The following is a 22,439-nucleotide window of genomic DNA, read 5'->3' on the forward strand; positions in this document are numbered from 1 at the left end:
AGAGCACATCTCTCCAGTGGCGCATGATTCATTAAAGGCACAGTCCCAGGTTTCTGTAGGCCCAGGTGATTAAAGAGGTCAGAGGGTTTAGGCACCACTGCCTTAATGAATGCAACACATATAGCTGAGGATAAAGGTCAAATCTGTAACATCTTTAGAGCTGTACTGTTCACAATTTTTGTTTGGTATCAAACAAAACCCTAAGTATTTTTAGATATATTAAAGAGTGATTTCTCCAGCTGCTTAGATGTGTGCTGCAAGCATTATTAGCTTGACTTGTGCTTTGGCATCGCCTTCTTCCTGCTTTGAATAGGTAAACGACACCCTGTGTAACACACGCATGCATTAGTGTGCCATCAGCTCATCTCTAATTAATTAGTTTCAAAAAGTTTAGGGACTAAGGTTTGCTATCATCAAATGTATAACGCCTGCCTAAGATTGACATTGAGATTTCCGATTCTAATATCAACCGATACCAATATGTGTAACATCTGTCACGTTTCGGCTTGAGAGCTTTAAGGTTCGACCCCAGGATGCAGAGAGCAGGACCAATAGCAGGTAAATAATGTTTATTGCGTGCAATAATTGCAGCAGCAGGAAAAAGCAACTCAGGTAGCTGACGGACAAACAACAATGATCCAACAAAGGGAGAAGCGCACACCTGAACTAAATAGACCGTTACAAATTAGGGACAGGTGTGGATGAGTGAGGCAACCAAGGAAGACAGGGCAAAACAGGAAGTTAAATACAAAATAAGGGTCCAGAACGGAAACCAAACAAACGAGGGAACCCACACAGGGCGTGACAACATCACATATATTTTTATTGAGCAGTGTTTCTCAATTATTTTCTGTCATTCCCCCTAAAGGATGGAAATTTTTTAGCGCCACCCAAATTTGAAATGTATCACATTTATTCATGTATCTGTACTGTTCAGATTGAACTTGAACCTAAAACCAGGAAAATATAACAAAATGGAGAACATACATACAAGCTCATTCAGGAGTCAAATTGCATCTTGAGTACTTTAAATTTGGTGCTACGTGCTCGGTTCTCATAAAGGGAAAATCCAAATACCGATATCAACCATTCACACTCACATTCATACCTAACATGATAACACATTTAACCTAACATGCATGTTTTTGGAATGTGGGAGGAAACCGGAGTTTGCCGATCGCCTGACTGTGTGGCCGACATGCGGCCATTGTATATCATTTTTTTTTATAAAATAATGGCACATATTTCCAAAATTGACATCTCTTTGCATAAAATTAGATTCGTAATTATTGTTGTAGTTGCATATCAAATCGTTTACCACTAAAATATTGAAATCTTTACTTATTATAGATATAAAGTTTTCATCTGTGATTAACTGTGTGATTCAACGACATAGTGAGGTTTAGAAATGTCACTTATTTCACTTACCTCTGTGTCAAAGCAAATTAGACAAGGTCAAATAACAAACGAGTAGCTTCATGTTCTTTGTGATGCTCTGCTACTTCAACCAAATCGACTTAGTGACTGCTGTCTCATGTCAAAGGAAGACTGAAGCCTGTTGATTTCGATGCATATCAAATACTGCTGTCGGCAAAGCTCAAGTTTATATGCTCATCAAGTCTGTAGGGAGTATGCTGAAAACAACTGTATGAAGCATATCTGACCCAATGGCCAGGGTGGCTAAACTCAGATAGGTTGATTAGTGCTCTACAGGTTGTAAAATTTCAGCTGATTCGCCTCATCAGTTATCACCTTGCAAAAACTGCACACTCCCACACTGTTTTTTATTGAGCAGCCGCACACACATATAATGGATACACAAACTTGTTTTTAGGCTTATTAGTTGTCTGATGAAGTGGAAAGACAAACAAGGGACAGCGAGATGACTGTTGTCTCTCTAAAATCACACTCAGCACACTCTCCATAGAGATAGAGAAATACGGCTTTAATTAAACAACCCAGGAGAGTTTTTTTTTTTTTTTTCTGCTGATGCGCCATGCAGTTCAAAGTACTTGAACAATACCATGGTCAGTCCAAATGGGACAGAAACAAGAGTAACCATAGCAACAGTCTTCTGGCTAAATGCCAAGGTGCATGACAGCAGCTTTAAAGCTAATTAACAGCATCATACACCATACAGCAGAAATTATTCATTGTTAAAGATAATAATGCTCACTTTTGAGATGAGAGGTGTTTCTAATATTTTGGATACATGAGAGGGAAAGTATGATAAAGTTATTGCTAAATCAATGCAAATGAAGTGGTGAGGTATTACTAGTGAAGGCACACGCCAACCAAATTGTCATGCTCTACATTCTTCTCTCTCGTTCCTCCTCCATTTCTCCTTCCCTGCCTCCTCAGTGATTTTTTTTTTTGCTTCTGTCCCGCGGGGGCAAAGTGAGGGGACGGAATCTAGGACACATGAAATATTAAAATTCTTCCTAGGAAGTTCTTATCATCATCATATGTTGCTTTCATCTCTGGTTTACTCACTTTTACGAGGACTTCTTCCGATTCTCACCACACTTCATATTCATTCATATCCTTGGTTGCGCTTCTGTCTCACTTTTATAAAGCATTCATTCAGCTTGAAAAACCAAAAAGAGGTCATGAATGGCTTTATTCCCCTGAGAATATTTGGCAACATTAAGCATTTGGCCTATTCAATGATCCTCACCCACTCACTGGCTTCATGTAATGTTAATATCTTCTGCAAATGACTTTCAAGTCATGCAAGAAACAAGAGGAATTCTCTGAAATAAGATTAGAAATACAAAGTGAAATGTAGTAGGACAAGGAAGCCTGTCATATTTCTAGGAAATATAGATAACCAAGCCTGATAAAGAAGTAGTTTCAGTACTGCCACTTTAACAGTTATGCCCTGAACTTATGCCCTCAACCACAGTGCACATATACTGAAGACATACAAACCTATGGACAATTTAGAGTCCCCAGTTAACCTCACATGCATGTTTGTGGAAAGTGGGGGGACGAAAAATGAATGAATGAATGAATGAAAAAGTGAAGCCATATTGCTACTATTTTATGACATTTTATTGTATACAGAGAAACTTGTTATCTTATACATTCCATCTCCACCTAATCCCAAACACAATAATAACCAAGGATAGTGAGGGAAACATTTCTAAAGGATATCACATAAGGTTTTAGCATGTGCATTTGGAAGGTCCTATGGGTCAGCTGACAAAGACCTTTTTGTGTTGTAGTCAGTGTTCAGATTTTCAACCAAATAGACACATCTTAAAATTGTGGTATTGGTTACTCTCCTTCAGATTCTTCCTTCAGTGTTGTTAGAATTGAGATGGTTAATTGTGAGGACAAGGTAACATAATACACCATGTACTACTATAAACACATAAACCAGATACTGGGTATTCCGTGCATCTTGTGGGCAATTATTGCATGAACAGTGACTCAAACAGAAGGTCATATTTAGAGACCTTCCAGGATGCTGGGCAATTGAAGCTAGAAGAAGAATGAATACCAACGGAAGTGAACATTTTCAAATCCTGGTCATATGGTGGTCATCCTGGTCCTGGTCCTGGTCCTGGTCACTCCATGTTTGAACTTTTGCCATCAGGTAGACGTTACAGCTCAATGAACAAAGAGTGAACAGTTTTTATCCAACCGCAATAACAATAACTCGTGCAATAGCAATGAGTAAATTGTATGTTTGACTGAGTGTTTTATTTATTTATGTATTTATTTTTTATTGTAGTTTATATTTTAATGATGCACTGACTGTGTGGCACTTTTTAATGTTTGTTGTACTTGTTACAATGACGGGCTGCACAGTGATTGAGTGGTTAGCGCGCAGACCTCACAGCTAGGAGAACAGGGTTCAATTCCACCCTTGGCCATCTCTGTGTGGAGTTTGCATGTTCTCCCCGTGCATGCGTGGCTTTTCTCCGGGTAGTCCGGTTTCCTCCCACATTCCAAAAACATGCTAGGTTAATTGGCGACTCCAAATTGTCCATAGGTATGAATGTGAGTGTGAATGGTTGTTTGTCTATATGTGCCCTGTGATTGGCTGGCGACCAGTCCAGGTTGTACCCCGCCTCTTGCTTGAAGACAGCTGGGATAGGCCCCAGCACCTCCACGACCCTCGTGCGGAAAAGCGGTAGAAAATGAATGAATGAATGTTACAATAACAATAAAGGACTATACTATACTACATCTTTTTACCAGGTCCCTTAAAGTGGATCTGTCCAGGGAAAAGGCTGGTTATCCTATGCACAGCACCTTGAAAGTTGCTGTGGTTTACACGAGTATAAAGCTTGTATAACAATTGTTTTCTCTTTATTGTATAACTATGTTGCTTCTGACACCATTTTGCAAAAAAATAGACATACAGTACATACTTTTTCAGTAGTTAAACTTAGCTTTTGGATTAAATTACCACAAACTGCGTTGAAAATGAATTACGTCCTTCTATCAATTTCAATATGGTGACTGCGCATTTGCTGTAATTCAGTCTTGTGCGTGCTGTTACTGCTATCTTGTATTTTGCAGGTGGTTAGACTATGAATGAGAATAACCAGAGCCCATGAATTTTCCCATAGTGGCAGTATCTCTCCCCTGTTCTAGCATCCTATTAGGCAACAGTCCATGCTGGCTTGTTTTTTGCAGGCTGTTTGAAGACGGAAATGTCTGCCTCTCTGAAGTGCTGATTTACTCACTTGGGGGAAGTAGAAGAAAAACAATGAGAGACAGAAAGCAAAATGAGAGCGACAGATGGCCCATAAAGGTAAACTGGGCTGGCGGCCAGACGCTTAAAGTCTTTATATAGAGTGAAGTAGCCACATCAGATAAACAGGTGTGCTGATCTAGATGATGCCAATAAGTAAGCTATCCAACTTGAGGGATTAATAGACAGAAGCTAAGAGTTGCTTGACCTGCTGAATTGGATAACAGCGGATAAGTTCAAATACAGACTTGTTGACCTGCTACAAGTGAAGAAATCGTCACTGGGATACAAAGTGTGTCAAGGTTTGTTTGTTCAGGACAAAAAGGAGAAAAAAAGGATTGTTTCCTTGCGAGCCTGAGCACTTTCCTAAACACATTTGCGGTGTTTTTTCCTCAAGTGGCTCCACAGTGTGTTACCACAGTGATGTGTTGTTGATGATGCTGTCACTGCTGCTGGCATTTCTGGATGTGTCCCAGTCTCTCCAGGCAAAAGAGGGTTATGATAAATCTTTTCCTACCTCACACACACACACACATACACACACTGAACGAGCCTGTTGCCTCCTCGCTTCCCCCGAGCATGGCTGTGAGGGGCGAGCTGTGCGGTATCAAGTTGGAGCGCAGTGTGTGTAACTAAGCACATCCTGTCAGACAGTCATGCTATCTGCTCGTGCTTCAAGACCTCGCCTTCCCTTCATGCTCCGTTTGCCGTTTCCCCCTCTGGAGGATGCTGCAGTATGGAAGTAGAGCTATTAGATGTACAACACACACATCATTATCACCATCCACTTTCAAGGTGAATTCTGCTAATCAGGGGATTTGCCTTTTTTTTTTTTTGTTAACTGAAGCAGTCAATAACACAACACAAGCCCCGTCAGGTTCATTAAAGTGCGGCCACGACGTTCCTTCGGAGAGCCAAGGAATTAAGTTCAATGGGAACAATCATCAGAGCTCTTCCAATAAGATGAAAGCTATCACAATATTCTGATCTTCAACTTGTCTCCTAACGTACACAAGCTTGTATGCAGGCATGTGTTACGTCATGCACCTCAGCATTAGGGGTAGCACAAGCGCTATGAAATTGAAATTTATCATGAATCAATGTAAGAATTTTGTTAATTTTCGCCTACTTTACCCACTTCCGGTATGCCCTTCCCCACTCCGTGTACAACAACGGATACAGATAATGAACAGATACACATACAGAGACAGATAGTGGTGTACTCGCTCATCCCTAGTAATCAGCCATGAAGTATTCTTAAATTAATACCTCGATGATAGTTTTTAGAGTGTTATTACATTTGCCGTGTTCCACACAAGATGCTGCACTCGATTCCTCTAAGCACCTATCCTATCACACTTATGATTAGTGTAGTGCTTTCAACCAAAGTCTATGTCACAACCATAGCCAGATAACAGCATGTTTTCTTCTCGAGGTGGGCCCATGTACCACAGGTGCCCCATTCTAAAATTCATATTACTCTGTCCTCCTGGGTAACAATCCCACTTGTGACACCAATTTCCACGGAAGAATCTGAGGAAGACTACACTCAACACAAATTTCAACCTGGGTCTATTGGGCTGACAAAAACAGCCCACACTAAAGAAGCAGGTTCTTCTACATGAAGGGTCCTTCCAACTGGGCACACCAGAGATGCCTTAGAATTAAATATCCCACGTCTGGCACCATTTGTCCTCCCCCTTCTTTCAAGAGCAGGTCAACATCCCCAAACATGTACCCTCTTCCAGACCTTCAAGTGTCTTTACCCATCTTAAGGGATCAGCTGTCTAAACGGTCACACATTTGTGCTGCACACGCCACAAATGTCCTTACACTTGATTATCCCACATCTGACACCAAGTGCGGAAGAGTACCCTCAACCTGAAACCTGCATGGTGATCACGATAGTGGTGTGCCCCATTCCAATCTTCCGAGTGCCATGTCAAGACTACCCACTTTTAATACCACTTGTCATTTATCATTAAGGCCAAATGTTTGTTAAAACTCTTGTTTTAGATTCCACTATTTTGTAAGTCAAAGTCGGAGTGTATTAGCCCATGCATGGTACCAACACTTTCAATGTCCTAAAATCAGAGCTGAGTTTGTGCTTGACTTTATTCTGAAATAGCCCAGAATGCATTGCGCGATCACATGCTTGTATTGCGAAATTTCGTAGCGGTCGGGTGATCCAAGATGGCAGCGTAAACAAACCAACAGTATTTTGGATGCAAGTCAAGGTAAAACTTTAGAAAACTTTTGGGATGTTAACCAAATAATGCACTAACCGGGGCGGACATTAACTGAGGTACCACTGTAATTAATTTTGTTATTTGTGGAACTTAGCACAAAAACTGTCAAATCAGACTCTCTATAATTTTCAAATTTTCCTTGAAGCAGAAATGGGTCTGGCTCCTTATGGGTTAAAATGTACATAGAATGAATGAATGTTACATACATTAATATATTAATTCCCTTAATTTGAATTTAAAAGCGTCAGTAATTGAGTCAGCTTCCAAATAAGTTTTCTGTTTGGTTTGTCAGGAAGGTTTTTACCCGCACTGTCCATTTCCCACCCATCTTTGCATTTTGTGACTTTAAAAGGCTAATGTTCACATGAATAATAGCCATTTACTTGGACTAAATTGATGTGCCGCTTTGAATTTAGCATGTTCTATAATTCCATTCCCTTCTCATCAGGGTTCCCAAAGTGCATCACGATTTCCTTTAGCTCTCTTTCGCCTGAAACACCACACATCAATGTGTGTGTGTTGCTCTCTCTCTTTCATGCTTTCATATAATTTGTACTCAAATCTTTCCTTGTCAGGGATCATTGATGTCACCATCTTGCCTTCTATCTCCATTATTATCCCATAAAAACAAAGGCACATCACCCTCCATTCATATTCACTCATCCATAGCTGAGCCAAAGATGGATGGCATCGCCATGTTAGCGTTGCCAATGCAAAGTGAATGTCCCGTAGGGCTGGTGGGGGGGGGGGGGGGGGGGGGGAGTACGGCCTTTTCACTCTGACCTCTCCTTGTACGCAAGCGCCACTGACCCAAGCAAACCAACCGTAACATTTAATCTTGAATGTGTCAACATCAACTAATATCTGGTGGATTCATTGCTTAGTTTTACACTGACATCATAGCGCTTTGATTTATAGCTGACCCAACTTTGCATTTTTTTTCCTTTTCAAAATAAATGCTAAACATCTAACCATCTGTCCGTCCAAATATTATGATGTCTTTAATGACCTTGGTGGAGAGTAAAAACTTAATATGTGGTAACATTTATACTGCATTGGAGCAAAAAGACTGAGGCAGACAGTATGGTTCTTTTTTTTTAACCTTGACAATCATCATCAATCATCCTTCCATAAAGCAGTCATTTTTTATTTTTATTGCATAACACACACTTTATTACTCCTGCAAAGCCAGACCACTTTCTCCAATTACGGTGGTCTGGCAACACACATCTGTGTGAGGGAGATTATTGGAGAAGCGCACGAGTCACGTTGCCTCTATTCGCTATGTTGGCAAAGCTTCCACAGCAGATGAGGCAGGTGATAATTCATCATAAAACATTTGCAAATCAATTTCAAACTTTTTCCCCAACTCTTTAATGACAGATGGAAACTTTCAATTGGTGTTTGCAGAGTTGTGTAGTTACAGAGACTGCGTTTAGAACATGTAAATCAATGGTGAAAAACAACATGCTGAGCGTCTGTCTTGGAATCAAATGGACCGTGTTGTTACACATTTGGGTCCAATTTTACGATCATAACACCTAAGTTGACAGTTGTTCACAAGGCTGGGAGCTGGTGCCTTGCATCCAAACATACTCTAATTGACTAAATCTCCTGCTGCTATCAGAGGTCAGAGTAAGTCAGTGGTTTACAAGTCTCAAGTAATTCCCAAGTCTTGAGTCAAATCTCAAGCAAAAGATGAGCAAGTTCAAGTCAAGTCATGTCAAACATTTCAAGTCAAGTCCAAAGCCATAGGTTTGAAATTGTAGCGTAAACAAACCAACAGTATGCAATCAGTATGCAAAAAAAACAGTAAGCAAATAAATTTGGATGTTAACCAAATAATGCACTAACCGGGGTGGACATTAACTGAGGTACCACTGTAATTTATTTTGTTATTTGTGGAACACAAAAACTGTCATTCCCTTAATTTGAATTTAAAAGGGTCAGAAATTGAGTCAGCTTCCAAATAAGTTTGCTGTTTGTTTTTAAAAGGCTAATGTTCACATGAATAATAGCCATTTACTTTGACTAAATTGATGTGCCGCTTTGAATTTAGCATGTTCTATGTCAAACATTTCAAGTCAAGTCCAAAACCATAGGTTTGAAATTGTTGAGTTCTTTTGTGTCTCCTATATAAAACACAATTTCAACAATACAAATATGTATTAAATTTGACAAATACAATGAATTGTTACACTTTGAATTGTTTTATTTATTCAACAAAATAAGACTAGCCAAACAAGACTTAATCACAGAAAAAGAGTGCTGACGTAGCATTCAGGATTTAGTCACTGCACAGAAATATAATGCACACTTTCATTGTTTGTTCTTAAACCTGATTGGACATTGTATGATGCATTCAATGATGCAGATTCTGTGGGAAAGTATGTTGTCTTGCTGGAAATAACATAATAATCATCTCAGTTGAATAGTTTGAATGGGTACACATAGCTACACGGTGGATGAATGGTCACACAGGCCACACAGCTGGGAGAATCGGGTTCGATCCCCCCTTCGGGCATGTCTGTGTGGCGTTTGCATGTTGTAATTGGCAACTCCAAATTGTCAATAGGTATGAATGTGAGTGTTTGTTTGTCTATATGTGCCCTGTGATTGGCTGGTGACCCTGCCTCTCGCCCAAAGACAGCTGGGAAAGGCTCCAGCACGCCCACCACCCTTGTGAGGATAAGCGGTAGAAAATGAATGAATGGGTACACATTTTACTCAACACATTCACTGAAAATTTCAAATCATTTCAAGTCATCAGACAATTGAGATATGGTGCTCTAATTTTGTGGCGCAGCGCAAGATGGTGCAGCGCAAGGTGGCGCAGCGCAACGTGGCGCAGCGCAGGGTGGCGCAGCGCAGGGTGGCGCAGCGCAGGGTGGCGCAGCGCAGGGTGGCGCAGCGCAGGGTGGCGGAGCGTGGTCCAGCGCACCGCCGTGCACAGCCAATTTGGTAAATTGGTAAATTAGCTAAATTGCAAAGTGTGCTGGCCACACCCCATTGGTCTATGAAATTAGAGCCCATGGTGTCAATTATTGCAGAGGGCACTATTTGAAAAAGTAATCAACCTAACTCTCCTGTTGTTCTCTATAATGGGATGCCATCTTGTAGGGCTTCTTGTGGCTTTCGTGGGATTTCAGTAGGGAATCCAGTAAGCCACTTAACACCCCACATGACAGAACACGTTGGAGGGCTCCATGCCAAGTGCTCATCATCTACATTTTGCCAGAGATGATTGCCGAGCTCTTGTCAAGTGTGTTGTCACAGATGTCAGGCTAAACGCATAACACGTGAGAGGCACACACACACACACACACAAACAAATACAAACCATCAGGGAGGGGCAGGGGGGGCTAACTTCCACTTCCACACTCGAAGCAATTGCACACTTGTGTGACTGCTGTCACTCAAGCCAATCGGATGTTCTCATTTCCCATTTTTGTGTTTTTAAGATGTCAAAGAGGCTAGCTAAGGCATCTCTAGAAGTAAATGTGCTGTGATGGAGCAGCCTATTGAAACCCAATATAATCCTGTTTATGGTCTATTTCAAGACCGCTGTCAGTCGTGCAGTAACTTGCTTTATTTTAGTATCAAATAAAGACAGATTTATGAAGGAAGGAGAATGTTTTTTTAATCACATCAAAATAGCTTTGGGATATTTTGACATTATCCATTTTCTTATCAGAGATCTTGCTGTCTGTACCCATTACCACAGTTTTTGGCTTGAGTGAAGCAGTAGAATTTTAGAACAGAGATGCGCTCAAAGAAAACTTTACATTTTAAAAAGCAGAAATTGGAAAAAATGAAATATGTGAAAACAACATGCACAAACCTTTTTGGTGTTTGAAATTTTCGCTAAATATCAATCAATGTTTTGTGGTAGGATATAGATGAAAAGCAGGACTGCAAATCGATTAATTAATATTTAATCGTGATTAATTGCATTTTTGTCTATAGTTAACTCAATTAATCACAGAAGGGTTTTTTGTGTGATTACTGTGGTAAACAATTCAATATGCATTTAGATACATGGGTCAAGATAAGATTGAAAAACGATATATTTTAAAAACAGAATGATTTGATTCGATATCATTCACTGGATATCATTCACTGGTTATGCTACAAACGAATTGCCACTTGGGGATAAATAACGTTTGAATTTTTATTGATGTCAACATTAATCTTACATAATAAAGTAAAGAATCCAATTCTATAAAAGTGGCATTCCCACAGTATTTTTAAATGTGGAAAAAATGTCACGGTTCGGCTTGAGAGCTTTAAGGTTCGACTCCAGGATGCAGAGAGCAAGACTAAATGCAGGTACAAATATTTATTTCTTGCAAAAATTGCAGCAGCAGGAAAGAAACAACTCAGGAAGCAAAAGGACAAACTATAATGATCCCACACAGGGAGAAGCACACACCTGAACTAAATAGACACTGAAATTAGGGACAGGTGTGGGTGACTATGACAACGGAGGCAGACAAGGAAAAACAGGAAGTCATATACAAAATAAGAGCGTGCAAAACGGAAACCAAAGCCCAGACAGGAAACTCAAACCCAAACTGTCACTTGGGTACCCACACAGGGCGTGACAAAAAACAGCACATCATATTTCCAAGCATGCTGTAAGGCTGGGGTCCCCACCCACCAGAGTTGCAGGAAACATTCAGAGGCAATGATAAAAAAAATAATAATAATAATTTGCAAATAATTACATAAAATGTTATGTGATATTGGCCATCCCAAATGTACACCCTGGACTGGTCGCCAGCCAATCACAGGGCACATATAGACAAACAACCATTCATTCAACTGATAAAAAGGTTAAAGTTGACAGAAACATAGTTGGATGATGAGTGAGTATAGACAACGTACTGACCAAGAAATGAAGAGTTGAAGTGGTTCAGAACTCTTCTTATAAAAGAAATTATAAGCAGGCTTCATTTTTTCAGACTAAACCCTCGAGAAAACAGGTTGTAGAAAGATGTCTAACTCATTAGAAGTCATGAAACCAGCACTGAGGACAAACCCTGATGTGGAATATGTCAGTGTAATTATGTGCACATATTTATATAAATATATATACTGTATAGATGACATGTATAGGCCAGGTTGCGTCCCTTTAGTATGCCACAGGACAATGAGATGCCCTCTGAGCGCCACAGCCATTAATCAGCTACTCATTACTGAGCTGCACTGGGCTTTACGCACACGGATGTAAATGTACGCACGCACACAAGCGTTAAAACATAGCTTTGTTTGAGCATCCCTTCTCTGACCTCCCCATGAGCCGCCTTATTACACACAAGCCATTAGTCAGCACTGGGGGAATTGGAGGGCAAAGGTAAATAAGTACAAGTACAGTCAAGTAAAAGTACATTTAAAGTATGTTTACCCTTGGCCAATGAGTGGATTTTTTTGCAGACCTTGTCCTGATCACTTCATGTGGCCTCATGAATCTATGCATGAGAATATGCAGCCAGCAAACCTATGAGAAGCTACCACTCAAGCACATACTTCTGTTCATTTGCATAGCATTATGCATTGTAGCATTCCCAAATTAGCATTTCATATTTAGCATTTGAGCATTCGCTGTCAAGTCTGCAGGTGTCGTTCATTACATGAGGCCGGACCACGTGACTACGGCGCACCTGTTGAGACGAGGGGTAGACGTCAGGCTTGTTGTTTAAATAAATGGATGAATGGATACACTTGATGGTTTACTTCTTTTTACACTTGTATGAAAGTTAATTGACATACATCATTGAAGTTAAGAATGGTTAACTTGTTTTTTTATTTTGCATTTAAGAATGTTATGCTACACCCCCGGCCATCTCTGTGTGGAGTTTGCATGTTCTCCCCGTGCATGCGTGGGTTTCCTCCCACATTCCAAAAACATGCTATGTTAATTGGCGACTCCAAACTGTCCATAGGTATGAATGTGAGTGTGAATGGTTGTTTGTCTATATGTGCCCTGTGATTGGCTGGCGACCAGTCCAGGGTGTACCCCACCTCTCGCCCAAAGACAGCTGGGATAGGCTCCAGCACCTCCGCGACCCTTGTGAGCATAAGCGGTAGAAAATGAATGAAGGAATGAATGTTATGCTAATGTAATTTGCTAACTTGTCCATCGGTGTGAATGTATATGTGAATGGTTGTTTTCTATAAGTGATGAAGTCAGTTGTGATTGGCTCCAGCTCATGCATGAACCCAGATTAGAGAAGCGGTATAGAAAATGGATGGAGGGGAAATTGTTACTTCAAACATTGCCTGTACAGTTAATAAAGGTTTCATGGGGGCAACAGTTTGACCCTGCATGGGTTAATTCAATTTCCCTTATTTCCTATGGGAAAAATTCGACTCTAGTGTGTTCTTAAGAGGTTCCACTGTATAAATTCATACTTATAAGTGTAGTCTCAGGTGTATGCAGTCCCGCCTCAGTGAGCCCCCTTTTCATTTCTTAAGAGAAACATGAGCATCAATCAGCCACACACACATTTGTCCCTGCCGCCTTACAAAAGTGTCACTACCAGCTTTCACCTCTCACTGCGGGTTGCAATCTCTGTTCCACACAAGACGAAGATTTATAACAATTCCCAGGTCGTCACCCTCCAATCCACTCTAAAGTCGTCCTCCTTTCCGCACTGTTGCCAATGAAGAGAAAACTGGCCTGTGATCCACAGAGTCTGTGACCAGCATGTCCAGTGCATGTCATTGTGTGCACATATGTTGGCAGGTGGGTGTGTCCATGCTGCTGCCAGTGAGCAATCCTGTTTGTCACGTTGGAGCATTAAAAAAAATGTATCTGGGACTGTATCTCTGCTGCCCCACGCAGGACAAAGACTGTTACTGAAGGCAGCATGACTGATAAGACACTCTCCCCACTGTCCAGTGCCCTTCTCAGTCTCTCAGTGGGACTGATAACAGTGGCTGGACTCCAGCTGTTTCTTCACTTAGGCAGACCATGCGTGAACACACACAGTCACCGAAGCGTGCAAACACACACACCCTTCAGAGTCGCTGCTGAAAAAGAGCACCATGCTGACATTTCCTCTCCAAACGTGTGTGTCTGCCATTCATTAAAGTCCATCATATAACCCTGTTACACTGTTAAAAGACCATCCAAGGGACTCAAATGGATAGATTTATTTACATTTGCATGTATTGCCATTTGAGTAGGTACACATATTCTGGGATTGTGGATGTAGTTTACAGTGGTCCAGAACTGTTCTGCATCATGTGACATTCTTGGACTGTTTTGACGGACTTATGTAGCAACAAAAGAGGGTCACTATATTAGAAAAATCCCACAACAAATCCCACTATGAACCTCCCATGTTGTCATAATGCAAACATTTTTTCCCATGGTAAATCATCTTTTGCCATCATCATTCACTTTTGCAAAATGGTACAGGCCTTTTTTTTACATTCTTTGCACTCACAAGTACTTTAAAAATAGTTTAAGTGCAATACACTTACTTGATGACACTTTCAGAATTAATTGTATTTTGTAGTAGCCATCTTTTGTTCTGTTTATTTTGTATCTATTAATTGATTCCATTTCATTTTATAGTACAGTATATACAGTATGTATAGACTGTATATGCTGTGCATAAAGCTACTTATACAAATACATTTTACTGTTTTTACTGTTTACTTTTTACTTAACTGGATTATTTTCATGATCTCATCAATTGGCTGGGATAAATAAAATGATTTATCCTTAATGTGAGATGTATGACACAAATTTGACTGAAGTTAATATGGCCCCTTGTGTCATACAAGGGTAAAAATACAAGTTCTTCTTGTCTTCTTCTTGTTATTATTATTATTATTAATGGGATATTGAAGATTGTGATTGAATTCCAAATTCTTATTGAACTTTGGAGTTTCTTTTGTGTTTTTGGTATTTTGTACAAGTGCAGTCGAACATTTACTTTTTTTGTCCTGTCTAACAGGAAAGCCAATTTTCTTAACACTCCCATCCATGTTCACTGCTCTTCTGGTGCAAAGTGTCCATCTTGTCTGCCCTTGATGGTGCATTAGTACACTTCTTGGTGCATTACTGCTATCAACTGTCACTCAGCAAAACAGTGTGTATCAATAAGACAAGAGTGCATCATGTGCTCTTAACCAGCCAGCACTAACATCCTAACCGAGCCCACCACATTCCCAGCACCCATCTTCCATGCGTCTGCAAATTGTTCCCTTCCTTGTCTTCCATCCATTATAATAAGCATTATAGCTGCATCCAACTACTGCCATGTACAAACAAATCTTACATGCGGTTGCGTTCATGCCATAACAAAATATGATGCCACGGTGCATATTAGATTTGCTGTATTTCATGTTAAACGTAAATCAGAATGCAGCATTTCACTTCATTATGCAAGCAGAAGGATTCACCAGCAGGGTTTCACTCTGAAGTAGAGCAGGTTTGATGTACACACGCCTCCTGCAAGTTTCATGAATCAGCCTTATAGGATTGCCATGCAGAATGTGGGGATGAAGGTAAAACCTGGTTGTAATGACAAAGAAAGGACAGAAAATAAGATGACATACCGAGATACTCAGTTTTGTGATTGTCGCCTATTATTCGGTGTGGAAGTGGTACATTTTTGGCTGCTTATTTTGTCTTTCGGTGGTTAGCCTCACAGCAGCTAGGAGACCCGGGTTCTATTCCCCGCTCGGGGATCTCTGTGTGGAGTTTGAATGTTCTCCCCGTGTATGCATCGTTTTCCTCGAGGAACTCCGGTTTCCTCCCACATTCCAAAAACATGCTTGGTTAATTGGTGACTCCAAATTGTCCATAGGTATGAATGTGAGTGCGAATGGTTTGTCTATATGTGCCCTGTGATTGGCTGGCGACCAGTCCAGGGTGTACCCCGCTTCTCGCCCAAAAACAGCTGGGATAGGCTCCAGCATGCCCACAATAAGGTATAGAAAATGGATGGATGCACAATGCAGGAAGCCTTTTGGGAAAAAAAAAAAAACAACAAGAGTGTCCCCACCTTCTTTTGCCTTGTTTGCCTGTCTTGATGTGCACCCCTACTTACGGTAAGCAATATATAAGCAATAAAAATATACCAAAGCAAAGACAAAACAAGTCGATCTTACAGGAGTGGTTTCTAGGGAGAAATAGTGCTGACAGTCATGTTGAAGAGGGAGAAAAAAGTCTAATGCAGAGTTTTCTTTCTATTAATATCTGCAGGCACACTCTCAATGGATTTACAGCAAAACAAACAAACAGCGTTGATAGAATATCAATCTCCCTTCTCCCTCCCCAGCGACTGTCCTCTGGGTATTCCAGCCGACTTTGCTGTTTTTGTTTGTTCACTTTTGTTTTTTTAGGTCAGCCTTTCGTCATCCATCAGGGCTACAAAGGCAGCAAATACAATCATTGCATCCGCTTCATTTGTTTTCCTCCTAATGATGCAACTTCATCAATACTCCACAAAGACCGACCGATACGTATGTACTATGAGGATTTTTTAAATTGCTTATGAGTAATTTCCCAATTTAAAGTAATTTTTTAAATTGCTTATGAGTAATTTCCCAGATATACAGTAGCAGGTGGAATGAGGCAGATCACTGAGGGTCCAACATGGAGGCAGGAGTCAAACAGACCTGACATTACCATTCTCTCTGTGTTACCATTTTAGCAAGTCATTAGTGAGGTTGTCCTGTTAGATGTCCACCCTCTGCGTCCGTCAATAGCTTTTATGTTAATTTGCTTCCCAAACAATAAACTCATTTAGACTCACTTCTAAAAGGTAATTTACAGAACTCTGCGGCAAACATGGATTCTCCCGCGCTGACCTGGAGCGTGTTTACTCCAAGTGGTTGCTGCAGGAACTCAAGTGTGCAGCATGTAATGTTTAATTGTACCACTCTTATCTCTATGGGGGTTCAGCTTAATGCTGAGTGTGTTTCTAGGGGACAAATTAGCAAATTAGTTTCTATCTCAGTCTTGTGTGGCAGTCCATTGATTTAGTACAAGCAAGGTCGTCCAAGTGAGAGGCCTTGAAGAATGTCAAGTCCTCACAAAAGCAGTAAAAGTTCATACACCTAAATTGAGAGAAACTCATTAAAAAAGAAAGTGTTGCCAGTCCAAAAGTGTAAACACCAGAGCTGTGGACTTGAGTCCTGTGACTTGACAATATTATCAAAGATTTGCAACTTGACTTAGACTTCGACATCAGTGACTTCGGACTTGACTCAGACTTCAGTCTGATGACTTGATAATACTTGAGACTTTTAGTGAGTGTGTTGGCTCAAATGTGTCCTCATTATTCAAGTATTCAACCATTATTATGGAATTTTAAGCATATTTTCCCCCAGAATTTGCCTCACAGATGCTCCCGTCTGTTGGAGAGTGGCAGTGATATAACAGTAGGATAACAAACCAGTTAGCCTCTCCAATTGACTTATTCTGAACTTGAATGTTTCAAAAGGACTGGGGAACAAGGACAATGTATCACTTTTTTTTCACTCTATCATGTCAGACATGCCATGGCTGACTCCATGCAGTGTGAAAGTAATGTCAAATAATGTCATGTTTCAGCAGTGTAACATGACGGATGCCTAGTGACCAGAATACAACATATAACCTCCAGCCATCCATCCAACCATCCATTTTCTGTTCCGCTTATCCTCACTGGGGTCACGGGCATGCTGGAGCCTATCCCAGCTGTTTTCGGGCAAGAGGTGAAGAACACCTTGTACTGGTCGCCAGCCAATCACAGGGCACATACGTATAGACAAACAACCATTCACACTCACATTCATACCTATGGACAATTTGGAGTCGGCAATTAACCTAGCATGTTTTTGGAATAATGGGCGGAAACCGGAGTCCCCGGAGAAAACCCACGCATGCACGAGAACATGCAAACTGCACACAGAGATGGCCGAGGGTAGAATTGAACTCAGGTCTCCTAGCTGTGAGGCCTGCGCGCACTATGTAGCAAGGGACGACTCTATACAAAATATCCCCCTGCATTCTAAACAGGAGTCAATGTGGGTCATCTGAATGTAAAACAAACAAATCAAATATAAGCACAATCTTGTGTCCTCCTATTTCTATTCAGGGGCAGCCCCCCCCCACCTCCATTGTGTATGCGACACTGCCCCATTTGTTGCTTATTGTGTTACAGCGGCGTGTGTCTGAGTAATCCTATCTTACTTGGCCACAGGGATGTTTAATTCTTCATAAGGCTCGGTGGCGTTCCCATCTGGGAGCGCTACAAGCGTTTACTAAGAATCATATAGATAATTCAGGATTATTCATGAAACATTCAATCTCTATGAATTATTCAAGCCGTTCATGTAACTTATCATCTGTCCCTACAGTGTTTTAAACCACTTAAGGGACCTCACAGTAACTCTGGACAAAGCATATTGTGACAGGGCAAACTATCAACTTCCTGTTACATTCTATTGTGGAAAATGGATAGAATAGAAATGATATTCATCCCTTTCAGGGTCAAACTGTTGCCATTGTCATAAAAAGGGTAACTTTATTTACCTTCATATGGTGGAGAGATGCTTGCTGAAGGAGACTGAACCTCATTCAAGTTTAAAATTGCTCCAGTATTAAAACATAAAGAATATAATATTTGTTGGACATACAATTGTGATGCCTTTAGCCCTATTGTACTGAGCAGCCAGGACAAAGATATATATACCACTTTCAAATCTCACAATGAAGTCCATTTGTTGTTTTGTGGTTATCATCGCTGGACGAGTGGTTAGCATGTAGGCCACACACTCGGGTTTGATTTCCTGTGTGGAGTTTGCATGTTCTCCCCGTGCATGTGTGGGTTTTCTCCGGGTACTCCGGTTTCCTCCCAAATTCCAAAAACATGCTAGGTTAATTGGTGACTCCAAATTGTCCATAGGTATAAATGTGAGTGTGAATGGTTGTTTGTCTATATGTGCCCTGCCATTGGTGATTGACCCTAGTGAGGATAAGCAGCATAGAAAATGGATGGATGGATGTTATGGATGCCCTGGCACCTACTTACGTATATACCTGTCTGCATTCGCATCAGATGCAAAAAGAAAAGAAAGAAAAAGCAAAACACTTTTTCACTCAATTATTGATACAAATTAGCTAACTTGTAATGAGCAGATGCAACAAATGTATGTGTACCACGTGTATATTAATTTCTGGGTCTATGGTCATCAGTGGTGTTCACCTGTCTGTGGTGGTATCACACAAAAAATTTTAAAAAGCTACAGAAAAATCACTGAACAAGTTTAGTGCGACTTTACAGGCCAAACACATTCTCACATGGAAAATTCAAGGGCAACTTCATTTTTTAAAATTCCATTCATTCCCTTTCTTCAACTCCTATTTGCTTCTTGATATTTTTACACTCCCTGTACTTTTCATTCAGGAAGTGAAAACAATGTAAATGACAAAAGTTATGGTATGAATGAATGAGCAGTAACAGCCATGGTGATGGGGTAGAATTAAATATGATCTCTGCTTAGTCCTACTCCTATTCAGACATGTAAACATGTGATGTTCCTTCATGTAACTTGACACGCATGTCTGAAGCAAACATACCATCTGTGATAAAAATGCGTAAAATGTTAACCACTCCGTCAACATGACAATACAATAAATGTTATTTGGCCATTATTGTATCCAGCACCAAAGACAGAGATACATATCCGTGCTGCATTTATGAGGCGTGCCACTTTGTGCATCTCATTTACAGTTGAAGTATCTTCTATGTTTTGTAATTTTGCGCTCTGAGGATTTTGCCTATCCCCCCAAAAATGCACAAGCAGAGTGTGTGCGGTGATTTACAGGAGGTCGAGCTTAAACTGCTTATTGTCAGGAGCCGTAATGGATGCCGGCGTCTGCTTTTAATTTCAGCGAGCAGGGATGCTGTAGATATTGCTGCTTGTTATTTCCCCCCGAGGCCATTTCACTAATGTTTCCCAAGGTACCCCACTGTGTTATATTTGTACCATATGGGCACGAAATGATGCAATTAAAAACACTGTGAAAGCCTTTTAAAATTGATCACTAAGAGGCAGATATGGTTCCAGTGAATGCTGTGATATATTTTTTTTAAATGGCCTGTGTTTTCCCTTATTGCAGATCTCATGATCCCCCGAGCTCAGATAAGAGGAGGATAAACCCAGGTGGAATTATTTGATGGAATCTGTCGTCCGTGGGCTCTGATTAAAGGCTGTTAAACATATGATGTGCTATCAGCATGCATACTAACAAACGGACGTATTTACAACTTGAAGAGCTTCTTACATAAGCTGCACTATGCACTTGCTTTGCAAAGGGTTCACCTCCAGACTGCTGCCATCTGCCGTTTGAGAAAAGCATTGCAAACGTTTTTTTCACTCTTGTCTAGCAGATCTTTGCTTGTCAAAAACGATTTAGTGTTCATCCGTCTGCTGCAGGGGCTAAAACATGTGAATTGGAAAAGGGCGATGTGAGCATTAATTTGAGTGGGGACACAGAAAGGAGTGGGACGAGAGAATGATTGACATTCACCCGTCCACAGATGTTCTAATTATAGGCATGCAGTACCGAACTTCACCGCCCGGTTAGCCAGTGAGTAAATTCCCCCCGTCCTTCTTTCCTTTGAGATGATGCAATTGGGTTTGCCTTTATGATGCAGGTCACCGTAATAGCCAGTAGATGGCAATGGAACGTTAAGTTTGGCACTCTGATGGCACAACTTAGCATACTTATTACATAGATATACTGACAGGGGTTCATCAACTGGTAAATAAAAAAATAAATAGCAGGAAAGATCAATTACAAATACACAACAAATAAGAGCATTAAATTAACAAAATAAATAACAGATGGCGATAGATAATTCTAATAATTCAAATACACCAAATGAGGATGAAACTAAAATACAGAAGAAAAATAGTATATATAGAGAGAGAGAGTCAAATATAGGAACTAATTAAAATGAAGTAACAAGCTGAGATATTCATTACAAAATACATAAAATAATAAAACTATGATTGGTTAACAGAGTGGTGAGCACACAGGCCACACAGCTAGATGACCAGAGTTCGATTCCACCCTCAGTTTGCATGTTCTCCCCGTGCATGCGTGGGTTTCCTCCCACATTCCAAAAACATGCTAGGTTAATTGGTGACTTCAAATTGTCCATAGGTATGAATGTGAGTGTGAATGGTTGTTTGTCTATATGTGCCCTGTGCTTGGCTGGCCACCAGTCCAGGGTGTACCCCACCTCTCGCCCAAAGACAGCTGGGATAGGCTCCAGCACCCCCACGACCCTCGTGAGGATAAGCGGTATAGAAAATGGATGGATGGATAAAATAATATACGATGAATTAGGGATGTTCCAATCAGGATCTCACATACACATACACATCACATACATGCAGTGTAAATGTTTAAATGTACTACTGGCTATATTAGGGGGCATTTTTTTTTCTTCAAATATACTTTTACAAAATGGAAATGACCAAGAGCTATACTCATGTTTGTAACATTTATCTTCATAGTTTATTTCAAGCCAAACTAAGCCAATATGCTTGTTTTACCAGACCATGAACAAAATGCTAGTATCCACAATTCACCTTTTGTAGTTCACAATGCATTAAGTTCTAGTCTTCTAACATTATTAATTGAAAACCTGAATGAAAAGCAGGTTTATCCACCCCTGCTGGACCCCTCCCGCCGTATCCGCTGCCTTCTGAAACACAGATGCAGCAGACCCCCTCTTCTGTGCCCTTGGCACCCCAGAGAGGAGACAAAATGTCGCCAAAACTCCACCAGCTTGGCACTACTGCTGAAATCAGTGGAAGTGCCTGAGGAAGTGCAGAGAATGGCGTGCACCCATGTCATGCTCATGGAGTCAGAAATGGTTGCAGATGGGCACACCCATCACATGTCATCCATAAACCAACGCAGCTTTGCACACAACAAAAGTTCCTCCTGCACCAAAGTGCTACAAAGTGTCTGCATGCTCCCAAATCCGTACTGAGGCGGTACTCATCTCCAATTACAAGTACAGCGAGTTGGGACGGGGGCTTTAGCCGCAGCCTGACGGATAATCACAGCTTTCCAAACCGCCACCCCGGTGAGGAATTTTTTGAGGTGCATTTTGCAGGGTGCAAAAACTATATCACTCTTACAAAGACAGACAGTCCCACACATGATTGACATGGTTCTTCTGAATGCTGCAGCGGGGGGGGGGGGGGGGGGGGGGGGTGATCGGTGGAGGGGATCAGTGGTTACTGATAAGGTGCTTTTTAACTGTTATCGGCCGATACCGATCAGTGGCCAATCAATCTGAGCACCACTACAATAAATACAAATGAATAAAATAAACTAAAACAATTTGATAAATTACAAAATGCAGAAACTGCAAAATTATAAATTTCTAAATGTAAATAAAATGATACAATTGTTATGAAAACAGAAAGGCACTATTTTAAATAAAGTGGAT

This window comes from Doryrhamphus excisus, chromosome 6 (assembly GCF_030265055.1).
Source record: "Doryrhamphus excisus isolate RoL2022-K1 chromosome 6, RoL_Dexc_1.0, whole genome shotgun sequence".
Classification (NCBI taxonomy): Eukaryota; Metazoa; Chordata; class Actinopteri; order Syngnathiformes; family Syngnathidae; genus Doryrhamphus; species Doryrhamphus excisus.